At 44.2% G+C, this 17,900-nt stretch overlaps 1 protein-coding gene and 1 long non-coding RNA gene across 2 annotated transcripts in view; one reads left to right on the top strand and one right to left on the bottom strand.

Annotated features, from left to right (window-relative positions):
- Il20ra (interleukin 20 receptor subunit alpha) overlaps positions 1-11,149 on the bottom strand; it is a 69,547-nt gene extending 58,398 nt beyond the window's left edge. Inside the window, exon 1 of the mRNA XM_039112779.2 lies at positions 10,928-11,149. The gene's annotated coding sequence lies outside the window, so the exon portion shown is untranslated. The remainder of the gene's footprint in view (positions 1-10,927) is intronic.
- LOC134482580 (uncharacterized) overlaps positions 1-17,900 on the top strand; it is a 91,488-nt gene that overhangs the window by 12,686 nt on the left and 60,902 nt on the right. The gene's annotated exons all lie outside the window — the stretch shown is intronic.

The raw sequence follows: 17,900 nt of genomic DNA, 5'->3' as shown, positions 1-17,900 counted from the left end.
TCAAGCCACAGGTTTGCAGTTGCCATTATAGAAGTCCTAACGAAACACAGCAAGGGCCAAGTGTAAAGGTGAATCCAGGACGATTTGAGGAGAGCATACAGCAGAATGTCTCTAACCTGGGGTCAGACACTGTGTTTAAAACATAAAGACTCAAGAGAAATAAAAGATGGGCAAGCAATCTTTTGGGCAAGCAATGTTTTGACAGTGTTAAAAGTAAGTAATTCTGTTCATGAAAAGACACTTCAAGAGTTTAAGAGATAAACCACCTATTGAAAGAATATGTGCATATCGTTTTATCTTGTATTATGTTAAAAGCATGCTATATACATGTTCTGGATACACACATATACTAGATACTAGGACATGCTGTTCAATTGACTACAAAGATATTTTCAACAAAGGGTTTTGGTCATTTCTTTTCCTTGCTGAGGTTGAAAACTGTTCTGTATAAGGGAAATAGCTTTTCTAACATCAAAGGCAGCTCTGGGAGGGTTCCTAAATGGTATTGGGTGTCACTTCAGCCACCACAAATCACAGAGAATGGAAAGAATGGAAAGAAAGGAGGGAAAAAAGGAAGGGAGGGAAGAAGGAAAGAAGGGAGGGAGAGGGAAGAAGGGAGGGAAGGAGAGAGAGAGGCAGAGAGAGAGATAGAGAGAGGGAGAGAGAGGGGGAGAGAGATATGGAGAGAGAGGGAGAGAGAGATATGGAGGGAGGGAGAGAGGGAGGGAGGGAGAGGGAGAGAGGGAGAGAGGGAGAGAGAGAGACTCTTAACTGTTGGTAGAAATTCAGCTGTTGCAGTATTTGTCAGGCATTTTTTTGAGCCAGTGTTTGTGGGAGAAACAAAACCCTAAAGATCCTTCTATTCTGGTTTGGCAAAACAGAACAAAACATTAATTATCTGCTTTGGTCCAAATCCAGGCATAGCTGGGTTTTCATACAGAGGCCCCACCATTCTCTCATCTAAGAAATTTAAGGACTCACTATCTGAAGAGTCTTGAAAATTGTTGGTTGGCACATAAACCATTTTGGAGATTTGATTTCAAAAGGAGCCTATAATCACCAAAATAACATTGAAGGTGAATAAAATTGGGCAACACACACCAGGGTATCATGGCTTACTACACAAAACGGATTTCATTAAAATTAAAACCTGTCACAATTCTAGAAAAAGATTCATAGGGAAGTCAAGAAAAAAAAAAAAAAAAAAAAAAAAACAAGGCCCAGAAGAAGATATTGACAATACTCATGAGAATGTGCTTCTCATACAAATAACCTAGAAAAACAGAATCGCCTGATTTAACTTTTCTCTTGCTGTGACAGAACAGTGTAAAGAAGACGACTAGGAAAAGAGTGTGCTTAATTTGGGGCTTCGGTTTCAGAGGGTTGGTGTCCATGATCATTGTGATGAGGAGGATGGTAGCAGGCAGGCAGACACTGCACTGGAGCAGTGGCTGAGAGCCTACATCTTGGCCCACAAGTATGAGGGAGAGAGAGAGAGAGAGAGAGAGAGAGAGAGAGAGAGAGAGAGAGAGAGAGAGAGAGACACAGAGAGAGACAGAGAGAGAGACAGAGAGACAGAGAGAGACAGAGAGAGACAGAGACAGAGAGAGACACACAGAGACAGAAAGACGGTCACACACAGAGAGACACACAGAAACAAAGACACACAGAGAGACAGAAACAAAGACAGATACACAGAGAAAGACAGAGACAGTAATACAAAGATATACACATAGAGAGACAGAGACACAGAGAGACAGATGGAGACAGAGAGACAGAGACATAGAGAGACAAACACACACACACACACACACACACACACACACACACACACACACACACACACGGAGAGAGATAGAGAGTGAGTGCTAAATTACCCCCAGTGACAATAGGGGATTTAAACATAGAAGTCTTCGGTAGAATATTGGACAGATGCCTTTCAAAAGAAGACATCAAATTGGAAAGCCGGTCTCTGACGTAAGTTATTGTGGGAATGCAAATCAAAGCACAAAGAGATGAGTACATTCTCATGTTGATGGCGAACACTGCGAAATGTTGTGGGGTATGGGGACTCGTGGAACTCTCAGACATCGCTGGTGGAAGCAGGCCGTTGGCAGCACTGATGTATAAAGTTAACTCCAGCTTCGTGGACAGTCGACCTGAACTGTCGCCCCAAACTCAGAAGAGCCCTGAGAATGGCTTGCCCCTATTTTGCTGTCAACATCCTGAAGTTCTTAAGCTTATCTTCAAACTTGATCTTCAGAAGTAAAAAGCTTACAGGACAGCGGGTCATGGAGGAAGTTGCCCAGTAGACGAGGCGTGAACAGCTGAGGCAGCCGTCATGGTTGGTTCCTGTCCTTGTTCCCAAGCCACATGGGCACAGAGTTCTGTGAGATTCAGAGGGCGTATGGGGTAAGCAGAGCTGAGCTGGGATGGGGAGGTGCTCTGAACACCTTGCTTTCCTTTGTCCAAGAACCTACTGTGAATGCAGAAAGAAGTCTGCCATCCCAGGACACACACACACACACACACACACACACACACACACACACACACACATACACTTAGTCCTTTTTAATACCAATAGATTAAAAATAGAATGTGTAAGCCCACTGGAAATACTTCAAGAACTGGGATTTAAACAATTCTTTACCATCTGTAGAGTATATTTGGGAACAGACTCTATTTACATGTATAAGGTATAGAATATGAATTACATAATTTAAGGATTCCACAAACAGACTAAATATTTTTTTTTCTGGAGCTGAGGACCAAAGTCAAGTGCTCTACCACTGAGCTAAATCCCCAGCCCCCAGACAAAATATTCTTATATCTGCTTCTAAAATTGCCGCTGCACGAAATAAACATAGATGGTAAAATTTAATCTAATATTTAACGACTGCAATTTTTCTTAGAGTGACACTAAATAACAGGTATTTACTATGTACTATATACTGTGTTGGAAGGTGTTGGATCCTCCGGCCCCCTGCTGAAGCCTTGCTAAAGCAAGTGGAAACCTTTTGTTCCTTTGTAGGAATCCCCTGGCCCTGAAGCAAGAGCCTGGGTAGTACACCTGGGCGATAATCAGTTCCTGTCTTTTGTTCCTTTCTTTGTTCCTGAGGGCATAAGCTGTTTTTTCCACTGTGCTTCCTGGAATTTTCCACACAGCGAACTTGGGGTATATATTCGGTGAATCAAGTAAAAGACTTGGCATTCTCTTTTCTTAACACAAATGACCTGAGTCTCTCTCTCTCTCTCTCTCTCTCTCTCTCTCTGTGTGTGTGTGTGTGTGTGTGTGTGTGTGTGTGTGTGTGTGTGTGTGTGTGTGTTTCTTTTTTTTGGAGCTGGGGACCAAACCCAGGCCCTTGCGCTTGCTACTGTGTGTTTTTCTTAAACCTCGCTGGCCTATGCCCGGCTCTTGGTCAAGTAAAAGACTTGGCATTCTCTTTCCTTAACATGAATGACCTGAGTCTGTGTGTTTTTCTTAAACCTCACAGGCCTACGCTTGGCTGCATGGGCGCTGACAGGAAGGGAGTTCCTGGCCAGTGGAGAAATAATTAATAATTATATCTTATATAGAATTACTTATAGTATTAGTATTACTTTTTCCTTACTTTTGAACAAGTACCCTTGGATTTTCAGTTTACATTGGGACTTACGATTATGTATCTGATTCAGTTTATGAATCAGTAATTTTAACCATAAACATATACTCAATAAAATTGAGTGTTTATTTCTCATCATAAACCATTATAAAATGTTGATAACGGGGGCTGGGGATTTAGCTCAGTGGTAGAGCACTTGCCTAGGAAGCGCAAGGCCCTGGGTTCGGTCCCCAGCTCCGAAAAAAAAGAACCAAAAAAAAAAAAAAGTTGATAACGTATTTTCATAATCGCAAATAAGAAATAACCCCAATGCCTGTGAAATAAGCACATTGTGGCATATTCATGTTGCGGAATATTAAATAGCAGAGAAAAGTAAATTATTACAAAACATAGCAATGTTAGTATATTTCACAGATGGAATATTAAGAAAAACAGTCATATATCACATGTATATATATATACATAATGTACATATATTATATATATATATGATGTGAGATAATGTTCAGAGAACAGGCTATATAATATACATGACTGAAAAGGGAGAGGAGGGAGCCTGAATGAGACTTCTGAGAAGAGGAAATGTTCTATATCTTGGTCAGGGGTGATAGTTGATCCATTGAAAAAGTTGAACATACTGGACCCTTAATTTATGTGGAATTGTGAAATTTAATATATGTAAGATGTGCATCAATAAGAAAAAAAGAAAACAGGAAGATTTTACCCTCTTCTATAATTAAATACAACTGCATGACGGATGTGGACTGTGCATATGTGCATGCCTGCATGTGCTTATGGGTGTGCATGTGCATGGGGGTGCACATGTGTGTGTGTGCACATGCATGTGCCCTTGCCTGACAAAGAAAGCAGAATCCCGTGCCTGTCTCGCTCCTGTGAAATGTGCTTGGGGTGGGGTGCTGAGGGGAGCCTCAGTCTGCACGTTTAATGTTTGATTATAGTCTCTTTGGTCATTGTAGCAAGTTGCTATGTTACTGGAGCACACAGTGTTACTCTTGAGTTGAACTCCTAATCCAAAGACGACCATCCTTATTGGTCATGCCCCTGCAGTACTTTTTCTTTTACTGAAGGCAGAATTGCAGTTGTTATCAGGTGTAGTTATCAGTTTTCTCTGGGAACCTCATGCTGTACCATGCTTTATTGTCTGAATGGAAGCTCTTCCCTCACCCGACCTTCACCTGATTCTTCGCTGGTCACACACTCAACAGCAGACTTGGTGACCTTACCTTACGCTGCTTTTCTTCTTAGCTCTTGCTGAAGTTTGTTAGCGCATGCGTGCCTGCATGTATGTGCAGCTGTCTCATTACATTGTACCCTGCCTTTCCTAATAAGAATGTAACCTATAATTCAGTAAGTAGTCCTACTTTTTTTTTTTTTTTTTTTTTTTGGTAAGTGCTCAGTAAACATTTGTTGAATGATAGAACTTAATCGGAAAACTATAGGGAAACATAAGTTTGGGTTCTATAGTTTTAGAAATTTAGTTTTTATTTCAGAACGGTCATTTTTTTTTTATTTTATGCGTATGGGTTTTTATTTTACCCTGCATTTATGTCCTTCCACCATGTGTCCACAGTGTCCAAAGAGGCCAGAAGAGGGCGCCAGATCTCCTCGAACTAGAGTTGTGAACAGAGGCTCGCACCACTTTGGTCTTCTGGAAGATCAGAAAGTGCTCTTAACCGCTGAGCCACCTCTGTAGCTCCATAAAAATTATGTGTACGATTGTTGTATGTGCTTCTGTGTACCATGTGTGTGCCTTGTGCCTTAAAGTATCATAAAAGGGTTTTGAATCCCCCAGAACTGCAGTTGTGAATGAAAGGTCGTGGGCCTTTATGAGGGTGCTTAGTTCCTCTGAGAGAGCAGCAAGCTCTCTTAATCACCGAACCATCTTTCCAGCCTCCGTTTGTTACACTTGCGATGCATTTTAAAACATGATAACTCTAGAGAGAACAGAGTGCTTATACCATAAGTGTAAGCTGTTGGGGAATATGGGAAGGGAGCGTCTGTTGAGTCTGATCAGAAATCATAGTCTTCCTGGACCTCCTCTTTACCGGCTTTCGAGGACAGCGGCAGAAGTCGGTTTCTGGGGCAATGAGCTTCATTTTCAGAAGAGTGCCTCGCACGGCAGAAATGTGACCCACTGGCCACTGGATGTCACTCTTTGCTCAGGCTCCTAAGTCGGGCTGTCCTTCCAGGCTTCTGCACGCGAATATGCAATGTCCTCATAGGAAGGCGCGCCAGAGGGCAGGGGCTCACTTGTGCAGGCTCCCTCAACATGGGATCACCCGCAGTTCCAAAGGGAAACAGAGTTTTGATTCTTGGCTGCAGAGACTGAGAAGAGATGGGTGGGCTCGATCCGGGCTTTCGCATTCAGGCACTTAGGTGGCGCTCCCACACAGCTGCTCAGATCTGTCAGGCAAGAGGTGGCAGGCTCACCTACAGGGCCACAGCTCGATCCAAGGAGTGCAACTCATTTTAGTTTCACAGCTGGCACCGCTCGCATGTAAAGAAAACACCAAAATTCTTCCATTCCAAAACAGAACAGGAAGTGCAAAATGGGGCTCAGTGGCCGGCCACTGTGAAACTGGGACAGCTTTTTCCCTGGGGGATTACTTTTTAACTGCAAGGGTTGCAGTTTGAACCATGAGCGACACTAGCACCAGCTCCTTGAAGGTTTCTACCTATGTGCATGGCTGGAGAGTTCCCCCTTCCTAGCTACCATGATGACACAAGTTGCTTTGACCTCTTTATCTACTACCTGGCCCATCGTCTTTGAGCCAGTGTACCAACTTACCATTTATGTGAAGGTTTTAACAAGCCTGGAGCGATTTGCTACAGTCCCTGTGGGGAACCTCCTCGAGAGTATTATTACTCTGTTATTCTACACGACAACGTGCATTTATAGGGTGCTGTTTTCTGTGTTCCAGACAACGGTAGGGGTAAGGTTGAGGAGGGACACAGTACATGCAGGACCCGGTACTGAAGAACTGAAGTATTTGCGAGTTGAGGTCTTAAAGCAAAGGACACAGATTGCTCTGTAGACATCGTCAGTGTGTGGAGAGGGATTGACTTTCCCATAGGGAGAGTGGCTGACTCAGCTAACCTGTCTATAGAGGAAGCTTCATGAGATCTTTCTGCCTCTGATTCAAGTCCAGGCAACAGCCTTGAAGAAACCATGTGAGAGTTGTTCACAAACAGCCAAAGAGAGTTTTGTTTTAAAGATAAATCTCACTTTGGAGTTTCTTGACTTCGAGGCTTCAGTAGTGTGTCCTTGCTCTTAAGATATAACATCCCCAGGCCCCCCCCCCACAATCTTATCACAGTTGTGACTTAGACGATGCCTACTTCTACAGCACTATTAAGTAACACTTTTCCCTGCCTCTTAGATTTTTATTACCAGTTTGAACTTCCTCTAACTGCCAGGCAGCTTCTGCATCGGGACTTTGGTAATCAATGCTTCCTCTGACAGTAATGTTCTTTTGTAACAGTTCTCTCACTTCCTCTCTGCCACATGCCCACTTAAGTGTTGGTTTGAACTCTGGTGACTTCTCCAGTGAAGCCAGAGTCTTGCATTAGTCAGCTGTCCCCCATTCTACAGTCCTTATGACACTCGTGCCCGTGGGACTTCTCGGATGCTCCAGGGGGCACATTCCTTTCTGTAGCAATTCCATGGCTAAGGGAGTTTAACCCTTGACCCCTACAACATACTGCTACCAGTTCTCACTCAGTGAGGTCGTCTTCATTGCCATCCGGCCAGCAAATTATCTATAAGATGCCACTAAGTACTTGTCAGGATTATTTTTGAAGGCAAGTGTCTTTAACTGGGGTCTCCTGAAACAATTCTGAAGCAGAGACTTATGGGCAATGATTTAGTTTACTGGTAAATGTTCGGAAGCTCAATGCCAGCATGGCGGAGTAGAAAGGCTGCACGCAGATTCCTTGCAGAAGTTGGGGCCAACCCCATTCAGGTGCTGGGGGATTTGGGGGCAGAACTGGTCTTTCTGAGTTGTCCCAGTTGATGCCTGAGGCTACAGAGGGGAGTGACCTGGCATTCTTCAGCCAGTGAGGACTCAGCTTTGGGTAACAGCAGTTCCTTTCAGGCAAAGGCAAAGTTGAGAAGGACGTGCCCAGAAACAGTCAACTGGCCATGGGAAACAAGAACGTGAGGTCTTCTCAAATACTGTCCTTAATTCTGGATGTCTTCTGAAGCGTGTTGAAATCCATAATTTATCTCTTTGCCCCACCTCTTTATTCCTAAGTAAATGTTTCTATTTGTATTATATATTAGATATCCTATTTATCGAAAATAAATTTTAAAAAATGGTTTCTTTTTAAACAAAGACTCCCAAAAGTAATAAAATAAATATGCCCTTTGGAGGGAAATAATAACTAGATTAAAAAGGAAATAAAAGTTTTCCTAGTGATGCTTAACTACACTGTGAATTACTTTGCTGTAAGCTTCAAGTAGCATTTCTAACTGGTAGACACTTCCTGGCTTAACAATAACTTTTCAAAGAACTGTAAATAAAAATCTTACCCGTTTATCTGCCAACAGCAGGTTTCTGCCCACAACATTTGCTAACAAGAATCGCTTTTTTTTTTAAATTTTAGAAATATTTACGTAGTTCAGAAGGACAGGCAAGCAAAATTATAGAGAATTAAAAGAATGAGTTTTTGAGGGGTTGATCAACAGTCAGGAGTGCTTGCTGCTCTTCTACAGGGCCTGAGTTTGGTTTCCACACCCATGTTTGACAGGTCACAACCAAAGAATTCTATCCCCTCTCTTGGCCTCTGAGGGCACTTGGGATCATATATGTACACACATGTAAATTTAAAATAAAATACATTATGTACAAAAGAATGCTCTTTAACTTGAGTAATGGCTATCCTAAACCCATTAGTCCTTGTACCATGTAGCCTATAACTCTTAGTGAGGTATTTACTCATAGTTTCCTGTGGTCTCAGCTCTGCAGGATGAGGTCACCTAGGTAACTATAACATCCGGCGTCCCTGTCACTTGGTGCCACCCTGAGATCTCGGAGTCTTATGTTTTGACTTAGAATCTGCTCACTGTTTTGACCTAGCTCCTCCTGTGATTCCAGCTGCCCCACTGTACAGACTCCAGGAATTGGCACAGGACCACAGAGAGAAGAGCAAAGCTCACTTTTCTAAGGAGGGAAAGTTTCCTCATGTTCATCTCACGTGTTGTCCTCAGATCTCTTAAGGAACTCCAGGTTAACAAACTTGGAGGGTAGGAAGACGTTCCCCTCAAAAGTATTAGTATTAAGCAAGCAGACTAAAGGGTGTTTGTCGGCTCTGTGGTGCCAGATGCTTCTGATGGGTGGTGCTGCAGCCAAGCTAGGCTGCAGAAGGCTGCTCTTTGAGGGTAAGGATTCGGACGGAGGCTGGAAGGTTGAACTCCTTGATACCATTCCCTGTTGCTGAAGTTTGCATGAGTGTTGCAGATGCATCCCTTTGTAAAGGCCTCACTAGGTGTTGCTAGGAATCTTGGGAGCCCTTTAGGTCCCTGGAGGCTTGAAGTGGGACTGTGGAATGAGGGCTTCTCAGTCCTGTTAAGCGCCTTGGTTTGAGATGTGAACGTTAGCCCCAAGGGTTGCTTCTGTAATGCGTGTTGCAACAGCGGGCCTGCTTGATGCTGCGCTCGATCCCCGTTTGTTACAGAGTGTTGAGATTGCATGGTCAATATGAGGAGGAAGCGCCCAAGCCATGATTCACATCCAGCTCTTGCCATACTAAGGCCCACCTGCTTTCCATTGTACCCAAGTTGACTCTCAGTTAATTGTGGCGGATCAGAAGTTTCCTGTGGTGAATTTGTCCATCTGGTCTTCCTTTCTCTTTGAGAATCACCCAGGCAGCGTCACTGAGGCTGTAGGCAAGCGGCGAGGATGACGGTTTATAATCGATTGGTGAGAGCAGGGCAGTGTTCTGTGTCTCTAGCTCTCTTTACAGCGAGGACCCGGAAGCTTAGGAATACAGTTTTCTACATCTGGTTTGAACCCTCAGACAGGAGCAGGGGTGTGAGAGTGGGGTCCGCTCCAGAAGGGTAAGGTGTACAAACCGTCTCAGCTGTGGATCCGGCCGAGGTGATTCAGTGAGCATGCGCTTGCACGTGGGCCTATAATAGGGCTCATCTTCATAAAACCCCAAGCTTTATGGGTCTGAAGGCACTAACTCATGTCTTAGGGACAGTCCGTGTAGATGATTATCATTCCTGGTGCGCTGCCTGCCCATCTGCTTACGGGGAGGAATTACAGTCAAACGTAACGGCTCTGCTCAAAACTAGACTCAGGAAAGAAATACGAGAGTACCCGAATCCCCTTCCAAAGGAAGCAGCACTATCTCTCTCTCTCTCTCTCTCTCTCTCTCTCTCTCTCTCTCTCTCTCTCTCTCCTCCCAGCATAATAATGAAGAACGCAGTATGACTTTGTTGGTTTCCTACTGATCAGAGTTGGAAAAGATCTGATTGGATGTGTCCTTCGTCCCCTTGCTCTGTGAACGTAACGGTGGCCTCAAGCGCGTGCCAGGAAGTTAGCACCGCCCAAGTGCTGGCCACCTTGTAGCTTGCCATGGCCAGATTTAGAAGAATCACGGTGGGGGTTTATGTAACGACTCTTGTTACATCACCTGGTACTGGCTGATGGTTTGATTGGTCTAAAAGGAGGCAGTGGGACACAAAATGATCAAATTTCCATTACAAGGCCTTCTGCTCTGATGCTCAAATGTGAGCCTTTCAGTTGGATGTAAAGAATACATCTTAACATTCTTTCACCTCATTCTTTTCCCCAGGTGGTCTCGTATGACCTCATGATCTATCCAGGCATGAAGTGTAGATGGATTCCATCTAATGTAAGACTCACACATTTTAGTCTCTCTGTCTGTCTCTGTCTCTCTGTCTCTCTCTGTCTCTGTGTCTCTCTGTGTGTCTCTGTCTCTGTCTCTCTCTCTCTCTCTGTCTGTGTCTGTCTGTCTCTGTCTCTCAAAAAAGAATTGAAAGCCCTATTTCAAAGAGAGATTAGAATACAGAGAAAGTGAAAGTAACATTGTAATTTAATGCCTATTGGGTTGATCCTGTTTCGTGGCCTCAGACTATGACCATAAGCCACCGGCCCCTGAAAGGCAAGAGTAGAATCCATCATGATCCCAAAGCTAAGAATCCATTCCTTCTTCCCTTTGCCATGATTTTGTTAGCATCTGTTATGTGTTGGCCACTAGTCTCATGTAGAGAGCGGCGTGGCGAAACAAATATGGCGCCGACATCCAGCCTTGTCTGGATATAAACGACTTACTGCGCATGTGCAGGCTTGTCCCCTTGCTAGGGCTCCCTCTAGTGGTGAACAGCGGTACTGCACATGTGCGGTTTATGCACCAGGTGTCAGTTGACCGTTAATATGCTAATGAGGTGATTCATTCTCCGCCAATCACTGGAGGACAAGTAGTGGGGTGATCCAAGCCCCACCAATCCCTGAGAGATAATTAGCATACTGTTGTGTATATAAATCGAGCGACTTTGCTGCTCGAAGTCCCTGTTCAGAAGAGCTGTAACACTGAGAAGAGCTGTAACACTGAGAAGAGCTGTAACACTGAGAAGAGCTGTAACACAGTAAAGGCTTGCTCGCAGAACAATCCTGTTGCCGCGAGTCGTTCTTGCTGGCGGGACATTGGGCGCGAGACAGTCTCAGACGCACAGGGATGAACGAGCAGACACAGGGCTTTCTCTCAGAAAATTGAGATTGCAATGGTGGTGAGCCCATGGCTGACGGCTTCCAGGTGCTGGGAGATTAGGAAGGGGGTGAAGACAGCCAGTTTACATCAGGATTCCTTAAGTGAAATATTTTTCACAGTTTTACCATTGTCAGAAAAAAAATTGTAGCAATCAACTTTCTCTTCCCCCTTCTCTCCCCCCCCCATTACCTCTTCCCTTTGTTCCTCACCCCTCCCCATCCTCTCTTTCTCTTCTCTTCTCTTCTCTTCTCTTCTCTTCTCTTCTCTTCTCTTCTCTTCTCTTCTCTCTCCTACCCACTTCTGGCCATTTTCAACAACTGCCTGTTGGTGTCAGAGAAAATACAATGTCATGTGGAAATAGCAATATAGTTATGATACTTTCATTTAGTTCTAAAATCATGATAGACCTCCCAAGCTAATATTTTAAGTCATCTTTTGTGTTTTTATTTTATTTTCTTAGACCCACTCTTATACTTTCGTCTTATTTACGTGCGTGTATTTTCCAAGTGTTGCTAACTTGTAAGGTTAGAGGTCCAGTTTTCACCCAGGGTTAAAGAACCTTAAAAAAAAAGTCTTTTAAAACACCCCAGTCTTAATGGGTGTTTCACTTATCCCCATCCCCCTGTGACAATAGCAAACTAAAGGAGAACATTTGGTTTGCAGCTTCTGGGTTTGGTCCACCATGGCAGGGAGTCCCGATAAAAGGCAGAACTCGAGGCAGCTGGTCACATCTGTAGTCAGGAAGCAGAGGAAGGTGACACCCAAGCTCGGCTAACTTTCTCCTGTTTTATGCAACCCAAGGAATACAGCAGTCCAGTAGTACAGCGGGTCTCCCCAGCTCCATTAACCTAATCGAGATAACCCTCACAGCCACGCCCAGATAATCTAAACTCTCATCCCCCACAGAGATGTCTCCTAGGTAATGCTGGATCCTGTCAGGTTGACAGTCAACACCAACCAATCACCACTGAAGAGTTAAAATAAAAACTTCATAAAAACTGCAAAAGAACAGCAGTTAAGGGGACAGGACAGAGCTGGCCTGAGATGTGCCCGGCCAAGCCTAAAAGCAAGGTCGAGGGATTGTTCCAGGAAGGGGGCCATCCGGACGGATGACTCCCTGCTCTACAGATAAAGATAAGACGTTCTCCTATATTGAGAACACCCCAGCCCGCACGTACTGCTTGCAGATGAGAATTTGTACCCATTTCCCTTGCTGATAACCACACGAAACCCCCTGGCTTCTCCTATATAAACCCCTGCCTGAAGAGGCTCGGGGCCGATTCCTCTGTCTCCTGTGTGAGATACGTGTCGGTCCAGGATCTCATTAATAAACGCTACCTCTTGCTGTTACATCAAGACCGGCTACTCGTGATTCCTGGGGGCACCCCATCCCATGATTGGAGCGAGAGACACGTCCCCCGTTTCGGGGTATGCTCTTTCACCACAATGGATAAACTTTAGCTGAGCCATAGGGAAGGTGAATTGATCAGTGGATCTGGTACAGAGTCTTGTGTAAACAGAAGTAAGTCATTGAATTACAGCTATCCATTTAAATTTTTTTTGAAAAGTACTTTGATATACCTTAAATATTTTAATATGCAAGAGGTTTGAGCATATGTATTTGGGGAGGGTGTGGAAATATTCAAAGAGTTTCTATCCAATGACTAGAAACCTCCAGCTCGAGTAAATGCTGCTAGAAGTGGATGTAGGCCTCTTCTCTGTCCAGCCCCTCCCCCAGGCTTGCTGAAGAGTCCTTCCTCTAACACAGTGGCTCTCAACCTGTGGGTTACAACCACCCCTCTGGGAGGGAACTCTAACGGCACTTTCACAGCGGCGGCGTATCAGATGTTATGCACATCAGATATCTACATTACGATTCACAACAGAGGCGAATTTACAGTTATGAGGTAACTGCGAGCTAACTCTGTGGTTGGAGGTCACCACACAAGGAGCAGTATTAAAAGGGCACAGCATTGGGAAGGTTGAGAACCACTGGTCTAGAATGTCTCACCTTCAAGACTGAGGACGGAAAGTGTGGGCACGGAAGCTGCCACCCACCACAGCGTATGACATAGTTTGCCCACCTGGGACATGGTGGTGTAAATCCTGTCTATGAACCTCTCCTTAGCCCCACAGAGTGCGCACATCAAGCCTGACTTGTGACCCTTCGTCAATACACAACACCATGTGGTCTATATGGAAGCATATAACTATGTCATGATTTTAACGTTTTGTATTTTAAGCATGTTGAGTGTATTCCCTGCATGCATGTCTATTATTTGCATGCAGTGCCCGTGGAGGCTAGGGGAGGCTGCTGGACCTTAGTTACAGATGGTTGCGAGCCACAAAGTAGGTGCTAGGATTCGAACCCAGGTTCTTGGCAAGAGCAGCCAGTGCTGTGAATCACCGAACTATCTCTCCAGCCCGATTCTAACTTTCGAAAAGTACTCTGAGATTTAAAAAAACACACCAATATTTGCAAGAGATTGAAAACAATTCATAAATCACTCCCTTACAGCTGGTGAAGCTTGCTGTGTGACTAAGAGGCAGAGCTCTTGCCCAGCGCTTGTGTGTAACCCTAGGTTATCCTCAACATCACATAAAGCTTTAATTTTATAGAGGCTGTGACCATTCCATCACGGATGTCCAAAGGAACCCAGTTCAGGCTCCTCAGGATGTGTGCCTCTGTGAGGCACTGAACCCTATGCTAACTCTAGCCCTGTCACATTAGGACAAGGAACTGGTGTTGGAAATCCTCTCTGCCCTTTTCATCTTGGAAGTGAGCCAGCCCTGGAAAATGAGTGTAGTCTCTATGTTCTCACCTCAGGTTCTCACAGGCCAGCATTGCTACAGAAGGATGGGCCCTGGCCATGGCTCAGAGAACAAGGCCATTTGGAACTCGTGCTAAGCTGTGTCCTGCACATTAGACAGCACTAGTAACAAGGGCGTTACCTTGGCGTCAGTATTACCTTCATTCTGACCCCGGCTAGAGTGGAAGCAGAGAGCACATTAGTTCTTGAAGACCACAATAAGTGACCCCCAGGATGGAGTTTACAGAGGCTTGGAAGATCTGGTTCTCCTGCTGCTTCAGCTGTGATCTGCTGAAGAGGGGTCTCTGCGTTACCCAAAGCCTACAGAAACACACAATACCGGGCCCTCTATAAAGAGGTGAAGTCCAAGTTTTAACCAGATACCTCTTGTGTGTGTCGAGGTGGGGAGGAGCTCTTTCAAATGTATGTTGAAGTTTAATTAGCAAGGACCAAGAGACTCAGTAATTAACATTACTAGAAAGGTGCAGTATTTCTGTCTTCCAGCTCATGTTTTTGTCGTTCATCTCGTAGTGAATTTACTAATTTTTAAAATCATTTTGGGTCTTATAAATTACTTTAGATCATACCTTATAATAAGCACGTTGGCAATAGCAATAAAATGATGTCAACGTACAGCCGTTTTTCAAGCACGTAGCACGCTAACATTTTAAGAGGATAAGGACAGCACTTTTATAGACACACATTTTCTATAGCAGCAGATGACCCGTTTGAGCATCCGGCCAATGTGCATCAGGAGAGTCCAGGACCGTGGTCTCCAGTCATGCCGTTGTCTCCCTGTAGCATAGACGGACACCAGAGCACCTCTAACTGGGGTACAAGCGTTCATGGGAGTCACGGGACAGCCATGTTTTCACTTCTGACAAAGTGTTGAGAGGTAGAGAAGATGTGACACGTTTTTTCTCCTATTTAGCACGGCATCCCCCTAAGTCTTCCTGCACACACTTCAAGATACTGAGTGAAGATAACAATGTCTTCCGTCCACGTGGCACCACCACCATCAGTGAAGCTCCTTATCCTTTGTTACCCTGCCTCGTCATCCCACTGGCTGACAAGGCAATGGACATTAAGCTTTCCATACTGATGAACAGGGTCAGGCATCCCGAGATTGACTTGCCTTTGGCTGAGGGCACACGGTCTAAGACCCTCAATGGATCCTCAGATCACAAATGGTCCTAAACTCTGTGCATAAATGTTCCTCTTTCCCTAAAGACATCTTTACAATAAAGTTTATTTATTCTTACATACATTTTGTAAGTTAGGCATACAAAATGATGAGAAATAATTATGATTAATAAAATAGAAAAAATGATAGCATTATAAATTAAATGAATCTCTCTCCCTCCCCTCTTTTCTTCCCTCCTCTCTATTGTCCTGCTTTCAACCTGCCACTTCAAGGAAGCATTTTATAGCATTTCCTCAGGATATTCAGATCACCTAAATGTGCTCTATTGCACAGAATCAGCATCTCATGTGTAAATGGTAGATATTAATATTAGTTGGATAGTTAACATGTGCCTGATACTAATAAAACTGCTCCAATTATACAATTTTACTGGAAATTTGCATATACTCACGCACTTAATTCTCACAACAACCTGTAATGTTTTATTATTCTCCTCTCTTAAATGATATGTCTAGATGTACCCTTGGTTTCATCCTCTAAGAAAATTAATCAGTATAATGTCAGAAGTTGTGATGGTTTGTTTAAGCTCAGCCCAGGGAGTAGCACTACTAGAATGTGTGGCCCTGTTCAAATGGGTGTGGCCTTGGGAGAGTAGATGTGCCACTGTGGGCGTGGGCTTTAAGACCCTCATCCTAGCTGCCTGGAAGCCAGTCTTCTGCTAGCAGCCTTCAGATGAAGATGTAGAGCTCTTAACTCCTCCTGCACCACATTCCTGCCTGGATGTTGCCTGCTCCGACCTTGATGATAAAGGACTGAACCTCTGAACCTGTAAGCCAGCCCCAATTAAATGTCCTTATAAGACTTGCCTTGGTCATGGTGTCTGTTCACAGCGGTAAAACCCTCAGACAATTGTTTTCTGTGAAATTAGGAGACCCAAATCTCTTCCTTACCAGGACATAAGTACTTTAGCTCTGATGACAGCTTCTCAGGCATCCAATGTCAGGCATTTAGTGGTGCACCGTTGTCTCAGGCCCAGCGGTAGAAGGAGAAAGGTCCTCTCTGGAGATTTTTGTCAGTTTCTATGCTGCAAATGTTTCCATCACTATGCCATGCTCTCATCTTGATATCACCAAGCTGGGAGCTGGGCGGCATCTGTATCCTGGCCCAGAACATGTCCGACCTGTCTAGTTGGTATTCTTCATGTTCACCAGGAGAGCCAAACTGCTGTTTTTCAACATTTTACTGAGGGAACTTCTGGGCGTTCTAGTATTGGTGAATATCTCAAATTCAGCTCTATTAGTTCCAGTCTCTGACTCTGAAGGTGTATCCACTGGGACAGAGTAAGTGGGGTCTATACTAATCGAATGAGTTGTTATATCTAATCATCTGAGCCCTTGCCTTCTGCGAAACATGAGGTCCCCTCAACCATTCAGCCACCTGATTCCAGATGTGCTGTTGCTGCTATTTGAGACAGGATCGTTCTACATACACCTGGCTTCCCTGGAACTCACTACGCAGACCAGACTGACCTTGAACTCAGTGAGATTCTCCTGCTTCGAATTCCTAAGCAGTATTAAAGGCATATGTGCCACCATGTCCAGCCTGTATCCTACGCATGCAGAAAGCTGTCTTTGTGGTTCAGTGGACTGGTTACAAATGAAAGGACACTTCCTGTATGCAGCCTCCATCAATCTATGCAGTTGAACGGATAGATGGCTTCCTTTACACGTCAAATTTCAGCAAATTATAATCAGAACTATATCCTATTGATAAATACTTGTTTTTTTTTAAAGTTTTCAGAATGTATTTTACATCTTATGAGTGTGAGTGCTTGCTGTATCTATGTACATGTGACACATGCATGCCTGGTGCCCTCAGCGGCCAGAAGAATGTGTTGGAGATCCTGGAACCTGAGGTACAGCCTTAGGTGACTAGTTGGGAACCCCATGGGGGAGTTGGGGACAGAAGCCATGTCCTCTGTAAGAGCAGTAAGTGCTCTTAGCTGCTGAGCCAACTCTCCTGTTTCGATAAATATATTTTTTTATAAAAAAGGAAAAGGAAGAGATTCCCCTTCAGAACTGATCAACCTGAGAATGAAAGGGATTAAAGACCATCTGGGATGGCTACACCCACTTCCCTCTCATTATTATTTGATTTTTAGACAAGGCTTAGCTATTTACAAATGCCATGTAATCATTTATTAATCTGTGTGCTTTATGGCCAAGGGTTTGAGAGCACTCACAAAGATTAATTACAAAAGGTAGAGGCCCAGTAAATGATTCATTAAACCCCGTGGTGTGAACGATTCTCCCAGTTTACCTGTTGTGGGGGAGGCATCAGGAGAGGTCACCCAAGAAAGAAATGAACTTAGAAACAAATGGATTTATGTTTCTGATAAACAATATGATAACTGTAACTTTTCAATTTGAGAGCATTTAAAGACGGTTTTATGGGGCAGGAGAGATTGCTCAGTGGTCAAATGTATGTGCTGCTCTTCCAAAGGACCTAAGTTTGATTCTCAGCACCCAAGTAGAGTAGATCACAATTGCGTGTAACTCCAGCTACAAAGGACCTAATACCTTC

Source organism: Rattus norvegicus, chromosome 1, assembly GCF_036323735.1.
Source record: "Rattus norvegicus strain BN/NHsdMcwi chromosome 1, GRCr8, whole genome shotgun sequence".
Lineage (NCBI taxonomy): Eukaryota > Metazoa > Chordata > Mammalia > Rodentia > Muridae > Rattus > Rattus norvegicus.
Note: the sequence above shows the minus strand (reverse complement) of the source record. Positions and strands in the feature narration are given on the sequence as shown.